This window comes from Zootoca vivipara, chromosome 3 (genome assembly GCF_965207765.1).
Source record: "Zootoca vivipara chromosome 3, rZooViv2.hap1.1, whole genome shotgun sequence".
Taxonomy (NCBI): Eukaryota; Metazoa; Chordata; class Lepidosauria; order Squamata; family Lacertidae; genus Zootoca; species Zootoca vivipara.
In genome coordinates, this window is record NC_142586.1 from 112,830,665 (window position 1) to 112,839,869 (window position 9,205).

Sequence of the window (9,205 nt, forward strand, 5' to 3'; positions counted from 1 at the left end):
GAATCTTTCTGGCTACTTTGGAGTTGCCGCGATTAGTGAGCAGGAGACGGCACACTGGTGGCAGGAGGTGGAGAAGCTGAAGCAGGAGATGCAGAGCTTGACCGCGCAGGCCCAGCAACAGTTGGCCGTTGCCACGGAGGAATCACGCAGAGCGCAGGAGGAGCTACAGAAAGCAGTGGAGCAGGTGAGAGCGAAAGATGAAATGGAAAAGCAGCTGAGGGCCATGGTGGTGGATCTGCAAAACAAACTGGATGCGGAGAAGGCAGCGAGAGGTGGGGGGCCCCCCTGCCACAAGTATTACCAGTGCGGAGGGGGCAAGCCCTAGTAACCAAGTTTAACGGAGACCCCAAGGAGTATCTAGGATTTGAGACTGAGATTAATTATGCGCTGGAACTGCATAACGCGGAGTTTCCGGATGACGCGCACAGAGTCTCTTATATCGTGGAACACTTGACGGGAGGGGCAAGAGAATGGGTCAGGCCGCTCATCGCGTCAAAAAATCCTAAAAGTAATGTATGCAAGCGACAGTGAGATGGAAGCTACGAAGGAGGAGCTTCACAATTTGACACAGGGCAAAATGACGGTCAGAGAATACTGGGCGAAGTTTACGATGCTAGTTCACAAACTGGGGTGGGATTTGCACAGTGACCCAGTGCAGTCTGCCTTTTACCTGGGGTTGCATGCGGATGTGAAGGATGAACTTTCGAGGGGGCCAAAGCCACAAAGTATGGATCAATTGAGTAAAGCAGCATTAGCGGTGGGCGTGAGACAATAATCCAAGTGGAACGACAAACAGGGAGCTGTGCAGCAACTCAATGAGGCCACAGAAATTCTGGATTCCAGGTGGGGGGACAGAGGGCTGGAGTATCTCATGGCGTGGGAAGACACCCTGCCGTACAGGAGGAATTCTTAGTGGAAGAGTTCCACGCTCTCTTCCCTCACAGACCCAAGCCCTGGCAAAGGGACAGGGAAGGGGAGGGGGAGGGACCCTCAGGAGGGGAATCCGGGAGCAGATCCCCATGGAGATGGGAAGCTGGTTTTGAAGAACCTGAAGAAGAAATATGGTTTTACCAGGAGACGGGCACGTCAGAGTCAGTAGAGGACTGGGGACAGATTTTCACTCCCACCAGCTCTGATGCCACGGACTTTTTGGGCTTTCAGTCCTCCCAGGGAGAAGGGGGGAAGTCTCCAGACTGGGGGGAAATTTTCACCCCCTCCAGCTCCAACGCCACGGACTTTCTTGGCTTCCAGTCGTCCTCGGCTCCCTCGGAGCCCTCGGGAAGAGGGGGAGGGGAGCCTGGGGGGGTGGATGTGAGGGACAAGAGATACCGGCAGGTCCCTCCCATTCTGCACACCAGCTCATCGCCCAGCGCCAGTAGCAGCGGGGAAGGGGATAGCTCAAGCGGTGATTCAGGAAGTGAGGTCCGAGGCTCAGGCAAGGTAGCGGAGCCCCTGCCCAGCGGGAGACAGGAAGTGGGAGGCAAGGGGGGAATGCCCATCCCACCTACCCCAGAATTGCACCGGAAACGGCGGGGGCGGAGATTCAGTATCCAGAGATTATTTTGCTGGAAGAAACCGCGTGAACATCCATTCGGAGGTTCTGACTCCTAGCTGACAACATGTACATAGCACTGCTCTGCACTGTAAATACTCAGCACCAATAAAATCATGAAAAGGCAACGAGTGGAAGAGTCGTTACTCTAGAGTAGCCGCTAACGCCCCTGTGACACAGACGCTTCAGGTTACAGAGGCTTCAGGTTACAGACTCCATTAACCGAAAAATAGTACCTCGGGTTAAGAACTTTGCTTCAGGATGAGAACAGAAATTGTGTGGTGGCGGTGCAGCGGCAGCAGGAGGCCCCATTAGCTAAAGTGGTACCTCAGGTTAAGAACAGTTTCAGGTTAAGAATGGACCTCCGGAACGAATTAAGTTCTTAACCCGAGGTACTACTGTACTGCATTGTTTACTGTGAAAGCACCACTTTGGAACTCCCCGCCTATTGCAACAAAGCACGTGGCTTTGCTAGACTGTTTTCGAGCACCTGCTAAAAGCATTCTTCTTTAGGCAAGCATACCTAGATGCCTAGGAAGTTGAAGTAAATTTAATCTTAATATTTTAGCTTTTGTATGTTTTAGAGTAGGATTGTTCATTTTTCTTGATTTTACTGCTGTGGTGTTTTTTGTGTTGTTGTCTTTTGGTAAACAAGGTTGCAGGTTTTTAAAAATAAATTTTATTAAATAAAGTAGCTGGCCCGGCCACGTGTTGCTGTGGTTCTTTTCTGTGATTCACCCCACTCTGTCTGGACACATGACTTATCCTGCCCCCTCCTCCCCCCACCCCCTGGTTCATCCCTGTGACTGCCCCCACCCTGTTCCGACCCATGAGGTATCGAGCCCCCTCCTCCCCCACCCCCGCAGCACATCCCTGTGACTGGCCCCACCCTGTCCTGACTCATGAGGTATCGAGCCCCCTCCTCCCCCCACCCCCTGTCTGAGTCCTCTGTTGTCTCTGGGAAATGTTGGGATCCTCTGTTGTCTCTCCCCCCCCCCGTTTCTCTATACCTTGGCCCCCCACACTTGGAACTGTCAGCTTCTGGGTTGTTTCCCAGCATGCACATTTGTCTGAGGCCTCTGTTGTCCCTGGGGAGTGTTGGCCCCCTCCCCCCTGTATTTCCATACTTGGGCACCCACCATTGGAGAAGGAACTGTCAGCTTCTGGGTTCTATTTCCCAGTATTTACTTATGTCTGAGCCCTCTGTTGTCCCTGGGGAGTGTTGGCCCCCTCCCCCCAGTATCTTCCTACATTGCCCCCACCCTTGGAGAAGGAACTGTCAGTTTCTGGGTTCTATTTCCCAGTATTTACTTATGTCTGAGCAATCTGTTGTCCCCGGGGAGTGTTGTCCCCTCCCCCCTGTATCTCCATACATTGGCCCCTGTGCACGCATCATGAACATTTTAATATATTTAGATTTAAAAAATTGAAATAAGAACATGAGAAGCAGAAGTCTTTATTGTTTAATTTTATTTTTGGGGTTGTCATTTTGGTGGATATTGTATGATTTGGGCATTGTGTGTTTTGTGGTGTGCTTTTTTTGGTTATTTGGATATTCTAATTTTGGAGTAGGTGTTTTGAATGTAGGATGTGTTGTTGTTTTTTATTGTATTGTTTGCGATGTTTTATTTCTCTAGTTGGGGGTTGTCATTTATTTTGGTGTGAAGTGTATGATTTTGGTGTGGGTGGTTGTTTTTTGTTTTTTAATTTTTGGTGTAATTTTATAGAATTTAGGATGGGATGTATTTTTTTTAATGTGTTGTTTGTAACTTTTTTATTTTTATGGGTTTTATTGTGGGTATAATTGAGGAGTATTTGGTGTTGAGAAAGGTGGGGAGAGGTCCATGTGGGCAAAGCCCAAAGCCAGGGGGGAGATGTCTGTTTGGGCAAAGAAAAGGGTTGGGGTTGATGATGCACCCCAGGACCCAGAGAACTACTTTAAAAATCCCAATGGGGGGTGTCAAATAGCGAAGCCCCACAGCCCTATAGCAACAGAAGGTGGGTTCCGAAGTGCCCGAACTGCTCGGTTCCATAAAAAACCCATTCTGTTTGTTTTTCCCTGCTTGGCAATGCTGCGGCCTATTGAAAAAGCCGGGCCTTGTTGCTGCAATAGGACTGTTTTCAGTTGGTTGCTGTGAATTTAGTGATGTCATCTGGCGGCGCAGCTTTGGAGCTGCTGGAGTCTTCAGAGCTTCTGGTGGGCGCCACATTTTTGTGTTTAATCATTATTTTAGGTGTGAAAGGTGTGGTTTTTGGAGAAAGAATTCTGCCAGATCCCTCCCTGATGGGCATGGAACGTTGTGGCCAAATTTGTTACATTAAAGTTCAGCAGTTATGGAGAAAGGCTGTGACCTCTGCGCACACAATACCTACATTTAGATAGATAGATAGATAGAGAGATAGATAAACAATAAATATAAATAAAATAACACAAGCCAAAACACAATCCAACCTGTAGATTTAAGTATCTGTCCATAGTCGCCTACTTGTTACCAGAGGCCCAGAATCTACATTCCTTTGAAAGAAAATATGAAATAACATAAAAACCATTTTTGCAGGGAGAGATAAAAACAAACAACAATGTGGGGTGGGGGGTGACAAGAAATTTTCCGCACCGGGTACCCCCTGACCTTCCTACGCCTATGTCTGTGATACGTAGACATTCAGTCTCTTCCTCGAAGCAACTAATCATGGCCAATCTAGCATCTTCAGTGAAAGTCTTTTGCACTGTCAACCAGCTCATCCCATTGGGAGGTTCTTCCTAATGCCTTTGTGAAATGTGTTGATATTGTTGCAGGCCAAATGACATTAAAACCAAACTGGCAGAAATGGTGAGTCTTGGCAGAAAAGTGTTATTTAACCTGAGCATAATTTGCGGTATACATGTAGAGAAGAACAAGCATGGACCACCTGAACTTTAGAAATAAAAAGATTTTGGTAGCTTTGCAAATTGTCCACAAGGGGGATCCACGTCTCAGGAGGGCATAAACAAACACACATTTCCCAGCAACATATCAAATATTTATTCAAAATAGTACACAGATTTTCTCAAAATTCCCACATCATGGAAGTATTTCCGCAGGCCAAATTAGCAGCACGTCCATCTCGTTGCTTGGGTTATAGCCATTGCTGAAAGAAGCAGATGTTTCTTTCCATTTTAACCTTTAGTAGTGCTGAATAAAGGAAAGAGATTTCTTTAGTGATTCACAGGTTTATGTGTTAACAGGGAGAGTACACAGACACACGAACACAAACATTTCTCTAGGCGGAATCAGGCTGGGGGGAGAAACTCAAAGCCAGGGTCTGAATGTGGCCTTCCAGGCTTCTCCATCTGACCCTCAGCAGCCCGAGCTACACAGTCTATTTCAAAATCACACAGAATACTGGCTCTACTTTGCCTGCCAAGAATGTGTCCTTGAACTAATCCCTTTCTCTTGCTTGGAAGGAAGATAGGGAGATATATGCATGCATACAAAAGTTAGAATTATTCTCATTGCCACACCCACATTTGTCTCTGACTCCATCCACCAATGGGATGGGGCCTTTGGGTGGATGCTCAAAATGAAAAATGGCTCTAGGGTTTGAAAAAACATCTCACCACACATGGCCTCAATGTACTGCAGACCTTCCATGTGTCCCTATTTAACCCTGAGTTTCAGATTTGATCCCGTAATGTCCCACGTTTTCTGAGGATATCCCTATTTTCATTGGAGACATGTTGGAGGGCATGGTTGGATGTCCCTATTTTCATTGGAGGCTATGGGATTATGTGACCCACGAGTCAAGGAGATAAAAGGAGATATAACCTTTAGAAGACGTCTGAAGGCAGCCCGGTATAGAGTAGTTTTAAAATGTTTTATGTTTTATTACATTTTTTCAACTTATTTGCATTCACCCACCAACCCCAAGTTGTCCATGTAATCATAAAAAACCTCATTTTCTTCTTTTTCTTTTTCTAGAAGTGCCTGAACATTGACTCATAGCTAAGTTGTCTTGGACTACAATACCTGTGAGCCCCAATCAATATGAACAGGGCTATGGGAACTTGTAGTCCAAAACATCTAAAGGGCACAAAGTTTTGGATGTTTCGCACTTCATTATTTGTAAATAAAGGAAATGCTTTAAGAATGGCCCAAAACATCAGTGATTCTCACTGCTTGGGGAAGTGGGGAGTATGGGGTGGTATTTTAAGTTTTGTTGCAACCATATTAGAAAAATCTTAATGGAAGTCAAGTTGAAGAGAAATGTGTATTAATGAAAGTGGGTGTAAAAATAATATAAAGCATTCGTTGAGCAGTCCCTTCTAACCTTTACAAAGTTTTGTATTGGGGGGGGGGAGAAGGAATTTAAGAAGGAAATGAAATAAATGCTGCCCTCTAACTGGGAGCAGATAATTAATCAATGTTAAACCCCTACTGGCAAATCAGAAATCTGAAGCCTACTATAAATTTGAAGCCTACTATACTAAATATCTTCTGGACGACAAGTGTAATGATATCACAGTGGCCGTGGCAAAGTTTCTTTCGGTAGTCATAGGTATCAAAAATCATTGTACTTAAGACTAAACAAATATTGTCTCATTCTTCCTCTCCCGGTGGGTTGTCTGTATGAATCTGCATTTTATTCTGAATCTATGTTATGGGTCTTTGGACCACAAGAAAGATTAATAATTATTCAATGGGCATAAATTTAAATATGAGAGGGGGGAGGAGAGAGAGAGAGAGAGAGAGAGAGAGAGAGAGAGAGAGAGAGAGAGAGAGAGAGAGAGAGGAGAGAGAGAAAGCTGCTTGTTTTAAATTTCGAGGTTAATTTGCTTTATGTATTTCATTTTATCAATATTTTAAGAAACAAATTCCATTAGAGTTCAATGGATTTGAAAAACTAGGAAGAAAACTTACTCTTCACAGCATTTCTTCCCTCCAGGACAAGTTCCACTCTGCAAGATGATCCCACATCCAGCCCTGCATAACCCACCAATAGCCTCGCAATTATGAGGTTCCCCTGCATGGACGAATCCTAGATAGAGATATTTTATTTAATTTTATGAAGGCATTTCCACATTCTGACATTCCTGACCGCATTATCATGGGCCATTGCAACTGCGTCTTTGAACTGCAGTGGACTACTCTTTAACCGCCTCATAAGAATACCAGAGCTCAAGATGTATAGCCATTTTGAATTTTCAGATGTTTTAAATTCAGCATTCGTAAGGTAGGTGTTACTATGCCTGCACTGAGCTTTCCATTTTGGGAATGACACTGGAGTGTAATGGATTATATGTTTCCCCCAGTGAACAGGGCCAAACCTCTGGAGAGGCAGTTGCCAAAAATGGCAATCTGGAAGGGGTAGCAGATTTGCCTCTGGGTGCTGCCCTCAGTTCCTGCCTCCTGCCTCCTTGGCTACAGCAGTGACACATCCTCATCCCTGGGACAGTTTCTTCAGGAATGGAAAAAAGCTTTCCTTCTCCCACTCTTCTCATTGCTTCTCCAGTTCCTCCTCTATCTTTTCTGACTCTCCTGATTTTCTGGTCTGAAATCCTCACTTAGCTTGCATGCTTGGCTTGCAGTATTCGAGGTTTCAATGCTGGGTGACTTCCAGGGAAGGGGTTTAGTCCTTCCCAACAGCTTGTACCCCATCACTAAGTGCTGAGTGGAATGAAGAACTGAACCTTGCCCTACTGCCATGTCAACCCTGCCTTGCCTACTGCAGTCAGTAAGATTTGGCCTGATTTTAAACCAACGTCTGGTGTCTTGTCTCTGTTATTTCAGGGCTCTCACAGGTCACAGAATCACGTTCCAGGGCAAACATTTTTCCTGATTCCCCTTGCTTGTTCCTCAACATTTTCTGCCAATGAACTTTATTAGGACACATCAGACACTGCACTTCATATGGCAGGAAAAGGCAAATATTTATCAATATCAGACAATCCTTTATATTAGAAATCCTTATCTCATGTTCAAAACACATTTACATACATCCTTAAAAATCCGGAAAATGCAGCATAGCAAAGAGATGGTGTGAACAGGATTGGATGATGGGGCAGAGTCTGAGAAGGAAGACAGCATAATCAATAGATCAAGGGAAGCAAGAATGAAGGAGGGAAGTGTTGAGAGTAGGTGCAGGAGGAGGGAAAGAGACAGGTCTAGAAAAGAGAGAGGAGAGAGAGCAACATAGATCAAGGCATATGGCTTTCATATTAGCCTTGAAGGGAAAGCAGAAGTGGAGTAGAAAGCCATGCTGGTTAATGTATCCCAATTTCCACATTATGTCTGAACATTCTGATTTTGATCTATGTCTTACCTGGAGAAGCTAAGAGCATCGCTGAAAGAGCAATGATGTAAAAGATGCTGATCTGCATTGCTGAAGTTTGACTGGAAATGCCAAGTTGGAAACCAAAGAAGGGAGACCAAGAGTGCTCTCGAATTCCTGTGTCATCCAAAAGATTGCATGCTCACGTATTTATAGGTCTGCAAACAGCATTTACACGTCCGCCCTAGGATTTGGCATCCTAAAAGTACTGGATGTGTTAGCAGGAAGTCCAGTACTCCCCATGAATTCCCGGTGTGCCAAAAAGAAGTAAAATAAACTAACTTGTACATTCATAGTCCAGTCAGCTCAAGACAGTAATTTTATTGTTTTCTGTGTTTTTATTATTTATTGTTTTCTGTGTTTTATCTCTTCCTGTATCCTGCTGCTATAGTTCATAGCTAAAACTAATGAACTAAACTGAACTGAACACTATGTACAAATTAGTATGGTGAGCACTTTGAGTCTCTTTGTCTTAAAACAAAGTTCCCTTGTTGTTTTTAAAGAATAAGGCCACATTTAGTAAAATGCAGCACTGTTAGAATCCAGAAAGAACCTTCATCTGGGCAAAATATCTGGATTAGTTTGGTGTGCACTTTCAGTTCATGAGGCAGGCCTCAGGTTTTCTGGCACCACTGCTCCCCTGACTAGCAAGAAGATGTGACCAAAAGGAGACCCTTGTTGGATGAGACCAAATATTTATCCATGATCCTGTTCTGACAGTGGCCTGCCAGATGTCCCTGGGAAGCCCACCAACAAAACATAACGACAGCAGTGTGCCTCATCAACAAGTGGTATTCAGAGGCTCTCATTATCCTCTCTGGGTGTTGGACCCCTGGTGCTGCTCTAGAAAATGGAGATGGAGCTGATATATTCAATGACAATGTTTATCTCCTTCCTTCCTCATTTGGTTTATTGTTAAAAGCAACAGAAACCCAATTTAGCAATCACAGAAGCAATGATGTAAGCATGTACAAAGTAGTAGAAGACTACAATGCACTACAAATATTACAAGCTAAGTCCACTAAATGAATGCAAGCAGTGGCAACAAGGTAAGCAGCAATGGTGGAGGAAATCACCAAAGTTGCACCTCATTTTGTGCTTCTTCCTACCAATTGAAGAATATGTATGGACCGCAGCCATGGACCCCTTATTGCCTCAGTAATTTTTCCAAGATTTTTCTTCCTGTAAATCATGCTGTGATGCTATTGTGTGCCCCTGGGCACTTTCCTTTTTTTAAAAAAAATAATTTTTAATTGAATTTTCCATTAAACGTTTTACAACAACTTAATGTCTCCAACATTGTATCTTTGTCAATTTCTAACAAATTCAGACTTCCCTCCTCCC

The 9,205-nt window shown here is 44.5% G+C and overlaps 1 long non-coding RNA gene across 1 annotated transcript; it reads right to left on the reverse strand.

The window, feature by feature from the left end:
• Positions 1-4,551: 4,551 nt before the first annotated feature.
• Positions 4,552-7,970, reverse strand: LOC132591925 (uncharacterized). Its single transcript, XR_009557399.2, has 3 exons — positions 7,853-7,970; positions 6,451-6,568; positions 4,552-4,725 (listed from the first exon to the last, which is right to left on the reverse strand). It is a non-coding gene; the product is annotated as an uncharacterized LOC132591925 (long non-coding RNA).
• Between the last annotated feature and the right edge of the window lie 1,235 nt (positions 7,971-9,205).